General features: G+C 41.9%; 1 protein-coding gene across 30 annotated transcripts in view; it reads right to left on the bottom strand.

Moving 5' to 3' along the window:
* Nucleotides 1–14,593, bottom strand: part of ANK3 (ankyrin 3) — a 1,059,766-nt gene that overhangs the window by 300,969 nt on the left and 744,204 nt on the right. The gene's annotated exons all lie outside the window — the stretch shown is intronic.

The raw sequence follows: 14,593 nt of genomic DNA, 5'->3' as shown, positions 1-14,593 counted from the left end.
CGGACTCTATTCTCTCTCCCCTAGCAATCACCCTCGACAAAATTCTGTCCCCTTTGGTCCCAAGTATCACTTCCTATTTAAAGGACACCACCGATTTTTTGACACACATTCGTTCTTTGGGCTCTATACCAGCCAATTGTTTACTAGTGACACTGGATGTTAACAGCCTCTATACCAGTATAGATCATCATCTTGGTATAGAGGCTGTTGACTGGTTCCTTGACAAATTTAGCAATCTCTCTGACCCTCAACACACTTTTTGTCAGGATCTCCTGCACATTGTTCTTGAACAGAACTTTTTCTTATTCAGGGACCAGTTCTATGTGCAACGAAGAGGCACAGCAATGGGGTCTAATATGGCACCTCCTTATGCCAATATCTTCATGGCCTGGTTCGAACAGCATTACATCTATGATTCTTCACTTTTCCGCTTACATGTTCTCACCTGGAAACGTTACATAGATGATGTTTTTATGATATGGCAAGGCGACAGTGACACTTTACAACAATTTCTAACTTTTCTCAACAGCTGCGTACCTAACGTGACTTTCACCCTTCACTATGATCCTACCTCTATCCATTTTTTGGACACCACTGTAATCAAGGATGATGTGGGTACCATCTCCATTGACCTTTTCACCAAAGATACAGATAAAAACAGTCTTTTACATTATACTAGTTGCCACCCTCGACATGTCAAGGACTCCCTACCACTTTCGCAGCATCACAGAATCGCCCGGATCGTGACTGATCCTGTCACTCGCACAGTCCGCCATGATGAAATGTCTCGCAAATTCCAAGAGAGGGGGTATCCCCCCCATATTTCCCGATATTCTACAATTTCTACACGTCATTCCCGTACGAATCATGAGGTCTCCAGAATTCCGTTTGTTTCTACCTATCACCCGTTCAACACACCAATTAGGGATACCATACGCAAACACTGGCCCTTGTTATCACAATCCTACCCCTCCATTCCTTCTTTTAGTCAACCACCACTCTTTTGTCACAAAAGACCTCAAAACCTTAGGGACCGTCTAGTGCGAGCAGATTTTGGATCAGCCACCTCTACTCCCACTCAACTTACACTAACAACTCAACGCAGGGGTACTTTCCCCTGTCTAAGCTGTACCCAATGCTCAAACATCACTAAGGGTGATTCGTTCACACATCCTCACTCAGGCCAACGTTTTCCCATTAAAGGTTTTTTTACCTGCGAATCCTCTTTCGTCATATATCTCATTAAGTGTCCGTGCGGTCTCGGATATGTTGGGGAAACCACCCAGCATATCCGAGACCGCATTAGCAAACATAAGTCCACAATTCGCTGCCAACAAACTCTTTTACCTATACCATCTCATTTCATCTCCCACAACCATTCCATATCCCAATTACGTTTTCAGGTTATTGAACATGTTCCCCCCATCAGGAGAGGGGGAGACAGAATCACTAGGCTTAAGACACGAGAAGCCTACTGGATTCATACTCTCAAAACACTGGAGCCCTCGGGTCTCAATAGAGAGTATGAGGTCTTATGTTAAACTTTATCAATACGTATATTTTATGACTGTTTTGTAATTTCCATCAGGTACTGCTCAGCAGGTGTTTTTTATTCTTTATTTCGTGATAAAAAAATTTTTCTATAAAAAAATCTTTCTATACTTGTCATTTCATCTTAAATGTTTATTCATGACACACGCATTGTTCCTGAGGACTTTTGGCTTATACTGTTGCTCCTTCAATATTAAGACAATGCTTTTCGTATAACATATGTTTGATCATTAATCCTATGTTTCATCACATCACTAGTATGTATAATGGTTGACAACGCTCTAACTATGTCTGTCTGCATATTGCATTTATTATCCCTACTCATTTATATTACTTTGCTTGTAATATACCCATTATTATGATTTTAATATTTTTCTCTTTCCTTCCTCAGATTACCTAGAACACCCCTCCACTGGGCCTTTAGCGTGCACCCACTTTCCTGACCAACTGCACGCTGCACTTTTGCCTCTAAGTAATCACGGATCCCATACTTGGACGCTGAATTACCTGTCACTGCACGTACTGCGCATGCGTACATTGCGCATCGCTCATCTGTTTTCCCCAGTCTGGATGACGGAACGAGTACGGCGCAATGCGCATGCGCGCACACGTCATCACTTCCCAGCATTCCCTGACCCGGAAATGACGTCAGACGCCGTCCCGCACATTCCCCTTATATACCCGATCCTCACACCATACCCTTGGGCTCCCATACTTTGATTCATAGGCGGCATAAGGTAACGTCCTGTCTGTACCCTCTTGTACCCATGCTTTTCACGTTTCCCTTATATATACTTACATTTTCTTAGGGCATTGGCTTTTCTCCTCCGGTCTCAACCATTTCACTGCCAGCCTAGGTATGTGACCATGGCTTCATATTGTATTAAGTCTTATTTACACTATGTCATATCTTCAGCTATATCTTATAGCATTACGTTTTTTTCTCCTTTTCTGTCATTTTACTGTATAGCCATCTTACCATACTAACATGGAGCTCCAACTTTGAAATAGCATTTGGTCATACTGCGGTAGGTTTTCTTTCTTTTTTACCCTCTTACTTACATTAGGGCTCGCCTTCCATTAGTGATACTAATCCGCCTCTACTCAACTTTTTTTCATAGCGGCATATTTCACATATACTTGTCCTTACATGGTATATATGGCAAACCGTACATCTTTATGATTGGTGGATTCTACCTTGGCCTTTTGATATCTCACGGACATTTTAGGTATGTGTCCACTAGTGCCCGTACTATATGTCAACTGCTTTCATGTGACCCTAACAGTCTCACGTTATATTTTAGTCTCCTTTCATTGGGCATTTTTTCCATTGCCTAAACACACCAAGCGTTCTCCTACAATTATCTTGAGACAGTTTCTCCATCCACAGCGGTATGTCTGCAGTTTGTCTCATTGTGTCATTGATGGTTTTGCATTACAGTACAAACCCTTTCATCTCTTTGGTCTTTATTCTAGCCACTACATATACGTAATAGGAATACATTCCATTCCTCAACGATATAAGGACATACACCTACTCATATGACAAGGTGGTTTCCATAGGTATGTGTTACCTATTTCTCAGTTTTCATTCCTTTCTTTCTTAATGTACAATGCCCACGACTATAACCTCTTTTATTTTCTTATTCCCTTCCCTTTTCTCTTTCTTCCTTTTTCTACCCAATAGCCGCACTCTATAGTGACCCACACCTGACAACCAAAGCCCTCTTTTCTGGGAAGATCAATATTTCTCTGAATCGCTTTAATCTCTAGCGTTGCTAATAGGAATCTTCTATGATTAACAACAACACGGGTATGTTTTATCATTTCCTTCTCTCTGTTGCCTTCTTCCTTGCTTCTCTCCCCATTCCAATTCCCTTTTCCCTTCCTCCTTGATGTATATTCTTTTCTTTTCTCTACCCCTCCCCCTACCCTCCCTCCCATCGGATGCCCATCTGATTCACTTAGCCTCACGTACACTGTTCTCACGTTTGTTTGTCACATTACTTGATAAAACTCTGTTGTTATGTATTTATTCAGAACATGATATTATTGTAATTATGTCTGTGTTTTTCATGTGTTTATATTCAGTATCATATGGTCCCTGATGAAGGCTTAACTTATAGCCGAAACGTCGGACTGTCATGCATTTTTCTGTTATCATGAAAAGACTCTATTACAACTTGCTATGAGAAACCTTTTTTCTTGAATAAAACCACCACATACAACAAGAATTACGTCTTTTTTCCTGTTTTCATACTGTGTGCCGGGATTCTCTCAGTATATATGGACATTTTCTCCTGAGCACCAGGTATTAGTAGTGAGCCCAGCATACTCCCCTCAGTTCCTGGGTAGACTGACTGAAGATTGTGTGAGTTTGCTCCTACTGCTATTCTAAGTGGAACCCACCCCCCAGGTGGCTGGCTTCAGTGACCAAGGAAGTCCCATGCCTCGTGATGGCCTCTCCCTGCCTACCCTGAGCCATCCCCCCTGTGAGAAGGCTCCTAAGCTATCTGTAAAGTGTGAATGTGCAACTCCTGTGATTAACCCCCTCCCTACCCGAGGCGAATATCGCACCTGAAATAAAGTGCAATACTCTGTGGTGACTGGAGGCTCAGGGGCGCCACACTGAAGAACTTTCTTCAGCATAAAGAAGGAGGAAGAAGGAGTCCTGGAAGTTATTATATGGTCTCCACAAAATGTGCAAGTGTACCTAGAAGAACGGATACTGTTTTGAATGCAAAAGGCGTCACACCAAATACTGATGTGATTTTCAATTTCTCTTTTGAATTCTTTATTTTTTTATTTTGCTAATTGGAATAAATAAACTATTAGCATTTCTATTTTTTTTAAGCATTCATACTTTGCAGCATTTTTTCCACACCTGTCTAAAATTTTTGCACAGTACTGCACATAAGATGCATTTCTACAGCATTGGTATTTTATGTGATACCATACTTGAAATTACAGCCAGCGCCTAGGGGACAGTTTAATCCAAGTGACATGGACATGTTCCTGATGTTCTGTACTTGGTGTTTGCTTCTGTGGTTAAAATTAGATAATCAGGGGAATAGTGTGGAAAATTCCTGTACAGACACCCTCATGTAAGGTTACAATGGAGAGATTAAGCAGGAATGTGTTTCATAAACAGTTAAGCGAAGCCATTACCTCCCATTGGCTGAAATTGGGCAGATGTTGTTGAGATGCAAGCCCAAAATTATCCTAGGATGTTTTCTACAGCTTTTGATATGGGACAGACATTTTATTGATAGTCACCCATTAATAAAACTTAAATGACAAAAAAAATAATCTGGATAGGGCCACTATCACATCACATTTAGAAGAAACGATTTCCTGTCCATCTAAAAGAAAGGAGATTGCTCACATATGGACTCAGGAACAGTAAGATGATATAGGAAGTCTCTATTGAGATATTCATTAATCAAGGCGTTTCAGGTCGGACTGAACTCTTCCTGCAGGATAATTCAAGTGTTCAATAAAGTCCTATATCATTTCATCTTTCCTGAATCACCTACCACATGCTTTTCAGGTGTTGTATTCTCTACACAACACCGACAGGTAGACCCAATACGATGAGATGAAAAACAGCCATATTACTTTCCTACTTGGATTTTGCCTGGTCATATCAGGTGTTATTCCTCCTGCCTCTTTCCAGTACACTATATCTTGGTGCTGCACCTCCGGTTCAGCTTCAGTGATAGTTTATGCTCTGCAGCATGTATTACTGGCTCTGGAGAGTTTCCCGATCTGTCCTGCTTACTTGCTACCTGGTTCTGACCCGTACCCTCCTCTGTTTGTCTGTCTTTCCCGGGCCTCAATTACCTGCTCCTGTCTACTGTGCATCCTTCCCTGTCGGTCTTATCCCAGTCCTGACCTGTTTGTCCTCCTCCCTTGTTAGTACTTGGACTTTCCGGCATCTGACTTACATCCACGTTCCTGACACTGACCTCCGTCTCTCCCTTCGGCTCTATCTGTGACTTCTTGGCTTCCGACCCTCAGCTATCACCTGACCACGATTTGTCTATCCCTGTGCTATTGACGAGATCTCCTGCTGCTGACCCAGTATTCTGAGTACTATATTGCCCTGTGGTGGTTTACCTCCTAACTGCACTCTGAACTTACATTGCTTGTAACTTCAGCTTCTGCTAGTGCAGCGTGACAGGTGGCCTTTGTATATAGTTACCTCAACCAGATGTCATAGGTGTGGCACGGTTGACAAACCTCCCTGTGGTATCTGGCTGCAGATGGTAGCTACGTTTGGCTGCACAAGAGGCTTCTTGATATTGAATTCTTTGTTCTGTGGTGTGAATGGAATTCTATGTATCTTCTCTGTTAGGGTTATTCTTTTACTTTTAGGACCCTGCGGACATCCTTACCTTTCAGCTGTTAATCCTTAGCCAATCCCGGTGTCTTCTTATACCTGCCTACTGGTTATAGAATTTAGTTTCTACACTGTCCTGAGTGCAGTCAATTGGCTTGTAATCATCTGGTTAAACATTGTTGCATATTGATGTTCCTTTCCCTAAATGCCCAGTCACACACAACGACTTACCAGCGATCCCGAAAACAATGCGACCTGATAGGGATCGCAGGTAAGTCGCTGGGAGGTCGCAGGTGAGATGTCACACAGCCAGATCATACCACCGATGCAGGAACAATACATGTCGCAGTAGCGACCTGTATAACGATCTCAGCAGTCACTGTGACCCTGTCACACAGTGTCAAACACAGCGATGTGTCCTGCCCAGCAGGACATCGCCTTTGAAGAAAATGGTCTGGACCATTCTGCAACGACTAGAGATCTCACAGCAGGGGCCTGATCACTGGTAGATGTCACACATAACGAGATCGCTAACGGGATCGCTACTGCGTCACAGAAACCGTGACTCAGCAGCGATCTCGCTAGCGATCTCGTTATGTGTGACGGTTCCTTAAGTCATCATAGAGATAAGTTGTTTGTTTGCTTTTCCCTCTTTGTTTTTTATATGTGTTCTTTAAGATTTAGTAGGGTTGACTAGTACTCATCCCACCTGTTCCTTACCTACGGCCCAGTTTAGGGGTAGCCAGGGCCAGGTATCCTGCTCAGCACATAGGTGCGGAACCTATCTAGGGACATCAGGGGATCAGGGGCGAGAGGAAGGTTTTTTTTAGCAGGGGTCATCATTTCCCCTTCTACTAAACACAGAGTTTCCCTCCTCCCTCCCTTTTTGCCATTTGCTCAGTATTTCCGCATAGCTAGTGTGACATTAGGCCTGGAATATAGTCCTATTTCTTACCACTAGGGGTTTAAACTACAATTATACTTTACTTGTACTTATTTTGTAGTATGTAATTTTGTAATTCTGTATTTGCATCTCTTCAACATGACCCGTCACTGTTTACCTCCTTAAAAATAAAACAGTTACCGCAAGTTGTTTTATCCATATTTTTTATGTGTATTAAGCTTGGCTTAGGGTTACCTTTACCTTAATCAATTCCTGCGGAAAATAAACACCCTCCTGCTATTCTACAGAGCATCCAGGAAGACGTGGACTTAATTGGGTCCCTTAGCAGTAGGCCATTGATGTCTACCTTTTGATTTAGGGATCTGTAAAAGCCAAAACTGAACTACTGTATCCGATTGCTACAAAATGCCCAAAAGATTCCCAGAAGTAGTCAGCCACGAAAGCCCAAATCTTGAAAATAAGATAATCTCAACCCTTTTTAATTTGCACTTCAAGGGCCTCTAAGATAAGCTATTAATCTACTGAATGACTTTGAGAGATGCAGCTGTCATCCTCACATTATTGTAGATTTCTCAAACAGCTGAATAAAGATCTGAAAAAGGCAACTACGGTACTTGAGTTGGAGGTCATGAAGGTCTCAGTAGTGTGGGAGCCTTAGCACTGCCGATCAAGGTGTGATTTTAGTAACTGATACGTATAGAACTAGGCTGGTTATAATGTTTTACAATTTACTACATTTATTACATTAATTTATTTCATCTTGACTGTTCCTCACATACACTAGGAAAGGCTGAAATGTAGCCGACTAAACTCTCACTTTCTCATTATCCATTCAGACCATGTAACAATGCAGTTTGGATGACTGTACTGAGGACACATGAGTACCGGCTCTAAACTCGTCAGTGCAGAAATCGCTGAAGGGTACTAGCATCTCAAAAAGTCATGGCACACTGCTTGGATATGCCATTAGCTCATGATCTGTGGGGGGTTTGACCTTCTACCAATAACAACCAGAAAATAGTGGTTAAATAGAAAATACAAATTAAATAATGTAATGCATTTACAAAGTGTATATTGTAAAGATTTTTTTTGTGTACAGTATGTTATTTTAGGAACTTTTGCTAGAAAAAGTAAGTGAATCCTTTGGAAAAAGACTGTTCAAATCTTGATATATCTTTTTTGTTTCTCTGTTCTGTTTAGTGCAAACAAATGGGATAGACAAGCAACAGACAAACAGGTTAGATAAATGGAACAGACAAGCAGGACAGATAAGTGGGACAGACAAGCAGGACAGACAAACAAGATAGATAAATGGAACAGACAAGCAGGGCAGATAAGTGGGACAGACAAGCAGGACAGACAAACAAGATAGATAAATGGAACAGACAAGCAGGGCAGATAAGTGGGACAGACAAGCAGGACAGACAAACAAGATAGATAAATGGAACAGACAAGCAGGACAGACAAACAAGATAGATAACTGGAACAGACAAGCAGGACAGACAAACAAGATAGATAACTGGAACAGACAAGCACTCTCATAGAAAAAAGAAGCCCCACCAACCAAGGAGGACTCATGTTAAGGACATTCGCCAGATGGAGCTGATGACAGCTACCTTGCATGACTCTATGGACAGTTTCCTCTGGACCTGGCATGACTGGGATCCCTATGCAGCAATGTTCCGACTATAAAAAATTTTACTGGTCCAGAGATTCTCCCTTGATTCCTCTCCCTTGATGGACCATGAAGTGATTCCCAGTACCTAGACCTTATTGAACCTATTGATACATACTTAGTTTTGTCGACAGTCATTCCGTGAGACAGTGTATTATTTGTTGTCAATTTGTTATTCCTGTTTCTTCTTTTTTAGATGGTTAAAAAAGGAAAATTTTCAATCTAACATATAAAGCTGAGTGTATGTGTGTGTATATGTGTGTGTATGTCAGCTAAAGGAATCCACACCATCGCATTTACAATCACGAAACTTTGCCCAGACACTCCATGTGACTCAGGGACTGTCACAGACTATGTTTGGACAGGAAAATTTAACCCCGCGCTTTACAGTTACTCTCCAAAAAACCTGGCTCTATTAAAGTCAATGGAGCTGCGAGCTATTAGGTTAATAGGAGCTGTGATTGGTTGCTATAGGAACAAAATAAATTGTTAGTATAAGAAGCTTATGTGTGAGGTAATTAGATGTCGGTGGGGAGATGGATAGAGAGAGACAGAAAGAGAGAGATAGACAGTCAAAGAAACAAACAGAGGAAGACAGACACAGACAAACAGGGAAAGACACAGGCAGACAGGGAAAGAGACAGACAGACAGGGAAAGAGACAGCCAGACAGGGAAAGAGACAGGCAGACAGGGAAAGAAACAGGCAGACAGGGAAAGAAACAGGCAGAGAGACAGACAGGGAAAGAGACAGGGAAGGAGACAGAGACAAGGAAAGAGAGAGGGAAAGAGACAGAGACAAGGAAATAGACAAGGAAAAACACAGAGACAAGTAACTAGACACGGAAAGAGGAGAGACAAGTAAAGAGACAGACAAGTTAAAAGACAGGGAAAGAGACAGACAGACGAGGAGAGAGACAGACCGGGGAACGAGACAGACCGGTGAACGAGACAGACCGGGGAACGAGACAGACCGGGGAACGAGACAGACCGGGGAACGAGACAGACCGGGGAACGAGACAGACCGGGGAACGAGACAGACCGGGGAACGAGACAGACCGGGGAACGAGACAGACCGGGGAACGAGACAGACCGGGGAACGAGACAGACCGGGGAACGAGATTGCAGAAACTCACAGAGACACAGCTACTATCCCGGGCAACGCCCGGGTACTACAGCTAGTTTCAACATAAAGTTGGAAAAAAAAAAGAAAAATGGGACTGAATAACGGACTGATAAATCAGACAGACAAACATGACAGACCAACATGATGACAAACGGGACAGAATAACAGGACAGAAAAATGAAAGAGATAAATGAGACAGACAAACATGATAGACTAACATGACAACAAACAGTACAGACAGATTGGACAGACAGGACAGAAAAATAGGACAAACAGGACAGACAGAGACAAATGGGACAGAAAAACGGATCAGACAAATAGGATAACTAAACAAAACAGATACATGGAATAGATCTAAAGGACACATAAACAGGACAGACAAATGAAAAAGACAAACAAAACAGACAAATGAAACAGACAGATAGGCAAGCTGAACAGAAAAACTTATCGGACAAACGGAACACATGAACTGGATTATTTTCCTGTGCATTCAGGTTTCAAACAGAAGCAGATGGGCCCAATTATTTATATGGAGTCTGTCCTGTTTTCATTTGTTGTTTAATTTTAGAATGTAAAAAACAATTAACAATTCCCACATACAGAACTTTCTTCCATTTAAAAAGTAAACAATCAGAAAGGAGACTAAAGGGCACGTTACACGCTATGATATATCTAACGATATGTCGTCGGGGTCACGTAGATAGTGATGCACATCCAGCGTCTTTTGACATATCGTAGCGTGTGACAGCTACGAGCGTCTGTGATCAAGAAAAAATACTCCCCTTATCGTTGTTCGTTGACATGTCGCTCATTTCCTAAAAATCGAACGTCCTTTTGCTCGCCGGTTGTTCACTGTTCCCGAGGCAGCACACAACGCTCCGTGTGACACCCCGGGAACGATGAACTGCAGCTTACTTGCGTCCCGCTGGTAATGCGGAAGGAAGGAGGTGGGCGGGATGTTTACGTCCCATTCATCTCCGCCCCTCCGCTTCTATTGGCCGGCCGCTGTGTGACGTCGCTGTGACGCCGAACGTCCCTCCCCCTTCAGGAAGTGGATGTTCGCCGCCCACAGCGAGGTCGTTTGGAGGGTAAGTACGTGTGATGGGGGTTTACGACTTTGTGCGACATGGGCAAGAAATTGCCTGTGCCGCACAAACGATGGGGGCAGGTGCGATCGCACGAGAAATTGACGCGTGTAAAGCAGCCTTTAGCCCCATAGAAATAAACTGGGCTTCATTGTTTACTTTTTTGACAGAATACACTAATTATTCGTTTGTCTGTTGAACACTAAAACTTTTTAAAAACTGTTCAATTGTTTATTATTAGAAAAAAACAGCCAGTGCTATATAAAAAAATGACAGTCCATTTTTCCAAGGGACCACCTGCATGTTTCACACTGTTCCTAGGAAATTATTCTACGGTATGGACAGATGAAACACTGTAGTCCTTTTTAGTATAAGGTTTTACTTGGTACATAACTATGCACACAACACCAAAACATCAACCCAGCTTTGCAGCATGGTGGAGCTGCGCTGCTATCTCAGGGCCTGAGCACCAAGCAATTATTGAAGGAACAATACATTAAAGTTTGTATGAAAACATTTTACAGGATAATGTAGTGGGTTGGGCAGTCCATGACTTGAAGCTGAAGAGATGTTGGATGATGGAACAAGACAACGACCTATACCATATAAGTAAATGAACCAAAAATAGGGCTATAAAGGGGATTTCACTTAGTTTTTCTTGAAGAGTATTTTTGGGGAAAAAATTAGAAAAATATTCAGTCCTTAAAGAAGTTTTCTACATTCAGGACAGTGGATCCCAAACTCTTTAAAATCCATAAAATATACAGTGGAGATACTCGCCCACGCTGGGTTCAATACCGGTTCCTTGATGCTGCTCTAGCCTCATAGTTTTTGACTGCAGAGGAGCATCACTTTATGCACATCACAGCTCTAGCCAATTACTGATCTATGAGGTATGAGCCGCTGAACTCAGTGATTGGCTGCAGTGGTGATGCACACTGTGGATATTAGGTCACCGCTGCAGCCAAACCACCAAAAGCCCTTACTCTATTTGTTATTTTAGAGCATTTGGGTTCACTTACTTGAAAGTAGAAAACACTTTTAACAATTTGCTAACTGAATTACAAGGAAGTAAAACAGAACAGAGACGGGGAAAACCACAATGAATTAAAAAATGGCACAGCTTCTCTGGAGCCCTTTGATGGGATGTATCCGGTAGGCGAGCTACTCTGGAGCCCCTTGATGAGCTGAATCTGGTATGTGAGCTACTATGGAGTTGCTTGATGGGCTGCATCCGGTAGGCGAGCTACTCTGGAGCCCCTTGACAAGCTGCATCCGATAGGTGAGCTACTCTGGAGCCGCTTGATGGGCTGCATCCGGTAGGTGATCTACTCTGGAGCCCCTTGACGGGCTGCATCTGGTAGGCGAGCTACTCTGGAGCCACTTGATGGGCTGCATCTGGGAGGCATGCTATACATTGCTATGAAAGGCATTATATGATATGTAGACTAAAGGCAACTTTTTAGCTCCCGAAAATTGCAACTATTTGATTTACATGCCTTGCTCTTAATTAGGTTAATCCATGTCGAATGCAGACCAAATTTTTAACTAAACTGAGGAGTACCAGAAATTGTATCTTCTTATATGACTGAATATTCATGTAGCCCACACAATGGTTTTTGGGCATCTCCCACACTGCGTCAGAACATCTTTTGTTTCACTGCTCACTTGACAAGATTTTTTCTCTCTAGTAACTTATAATAGATTTCTGACATTTATTTCATGGATATTATTTTGAGCGATGAGTGATTGATAAAACTTTCCTAGATTACGCAAGGATTTTTGCATTTGATATAATTTCTTAATGTATGAAATTATTTTGACAGAATATCTGAAAATGAGACCTGACAGATTTCCAAAGTAAATCTGTTTGTGACAAGTGTACTACAATAGATATTATTTTTAGCAGTTTGTTTGTACTAAATGCACATACAGTCATGGCCGAAAGTGTTGGCACCCTTGAAATTGTTCCAGAAGCCGAAGCATTTCTCCCAGAAAGATATTGCAATTACACATGTTTTGTTATTATTCCTTTGTGTGTATTTGGAACAACACAAAAAAACATAAAAAGGCAAATTGGGAATAATTTCACACAAAACCCTCAAATAGACAGTACAAAATTGTTGGCACCTATTCAAAATTGTGGGTAAACAACTTTGTTTCAAGTATGTGATACGAGTTCAAACTCACCTGTGGCAAGTAACAGGTGTGAACAATATGAAAACCACACCTGAAATCAGATAAAAAGGGGAGAAGTTGAATCAATCGTTGCATAGTGTGTTTGTGTGTGCCACACTAAGCACGGAGAACAGAAAGAGGAGACGGGAACTGTCTGTGTATATAATAACCAAAATTGTTGAAAAATATCAACAATCTCGAAGTTACAAGACTATCTCCAGAGATCTTGATGTTCCTTTGTCCACAATATGCAACATAATCAAGTTTACAACCCATGGCACTCTAGCTAATCTTGCTGGACGTGGATGGCAGAGAAAAATTGATGAATGGTTGCAATGCAGAATAATCCGGATGGTGGATAAGCAGCCCCAATTAAATTGCAAATAAATTCAAACTGTCCTGCAGGCTCAGGGTGCATCAGTGTCAGCAAGAACTATCTGTTGACATTTGATATGGCAGGAGATCCAGGTTGACCCCACTGCTGACACAAAGGCATAAAAAAGCAAGACTTCAGTTTGAAAAATGTACGTGAGTAAGTAAAACCTTTTTTTGGGAAAGCATCTTGTGGATGGATGAGACCAAGTTAGAGCTTTTTGGTAAAGCACATCATTGTACTGTTTACCGAAAACGGAATGAGGCCTACAAAGAAAAGAACGCAGTACCTACAGTCAAAGATGGTGGAGGTTCAAAGATGTTTTGAGGTTATTATGCTGCCTCTGACACTGGGTGCCTTGACTTTGTGTAAGGCATCATGATAAATGAAAATTACCAAAGGATTTTAGGTTGCAATGTAGTGCCCAGTGCCAGTGTCAAAAAGCTGGGTTTGCGTATTAGCTAATAGGTCATCCAGCAGGACAATTACCCTAAACATACTTCAAGAAGCCCCTAGAAGGATGGAAACAAAAGTATGGAAAGTTCTGAAGTGGGCACCTTCAAATATGAGAGACCTGGAGCAGTTTGCAAAGAAGAGTCCAAAATTCCAGTTGAGAAGTGTAAGAAGCTTGTTGCTGATTATAGGAAGTGATTGATTGCAGCTATTTATTTCAAAGGGTGTGCAACCAAATATTAAGTGGAGGCTGCCAACAATTTAGTCTAGCCCATTTTTGGAGTTTTTTGTTAAATTATGTCCAATTTGCTTTTTTTCTCAGTTTCTTTGTGTTGTTCCAATACACACGAAGGAAATAAAGATGTGTCTAAAAAAACATACAGTTGCAATAACTTTCTATAAGAAGTACTTCCTTTTCTGGAACAATTTCAAGGGTGCTAACACTTTTGGCCATGAATGTAAAATTGTTAGAGGGTCCGATTATATTAAATTTTATATTAACAGCCTGTGGTTCCATTCTTACTACAGTGTCACATCTTTTCTCTGCCAGGAGAGCCTCATAAGCGCACATGGAACTGATTTTTTTAAACTTCTGATTGTCTAGGTTTAACATAACAATCTGTAGTCACTATGTGTGATAAAAGACTTGTGAATCCTCAAAATGTGCACAGTGCATGTGTCAGCACTCTCTGGTGCTGGCAACTAGACCAGGCCGTCTTATGACCGCAAGTTTGTGATTTGTATACTTCCGGCCACATTCCAACTAGAAGTGCGCAGACTTGATCAATTCACTAGTATTGAGTGAGGCTGTGCATGTCTAGTCGGAATGTGGGTGGGAATATGCGTATTGTCTACTTGCGGCCACAGGACCTCCTGCTCCCAACGTTGGCACCGGAGAATCGGGACAG

Source organism: Anomaloglossus baeobatrachus, chromosome 5, assembly GCF_048569485.1.
Source record: "Anomaloglossus baeobatrachus isolate aAnoBae1 chromosome 5, aAnoBae1.hap1, whole genome shotgun sequence".
NCBI classification, from domain to species: domain Eukaryota; kingdom Metazoa; phylum Chordata; class Amphibia; order Anura; family Aromobatidae; genus Anomaloglossus; species Anomaloglossus baeobatrachus.
This window is presented reverse-complemented; position numbering and strand designations above follow the sequence as displayed.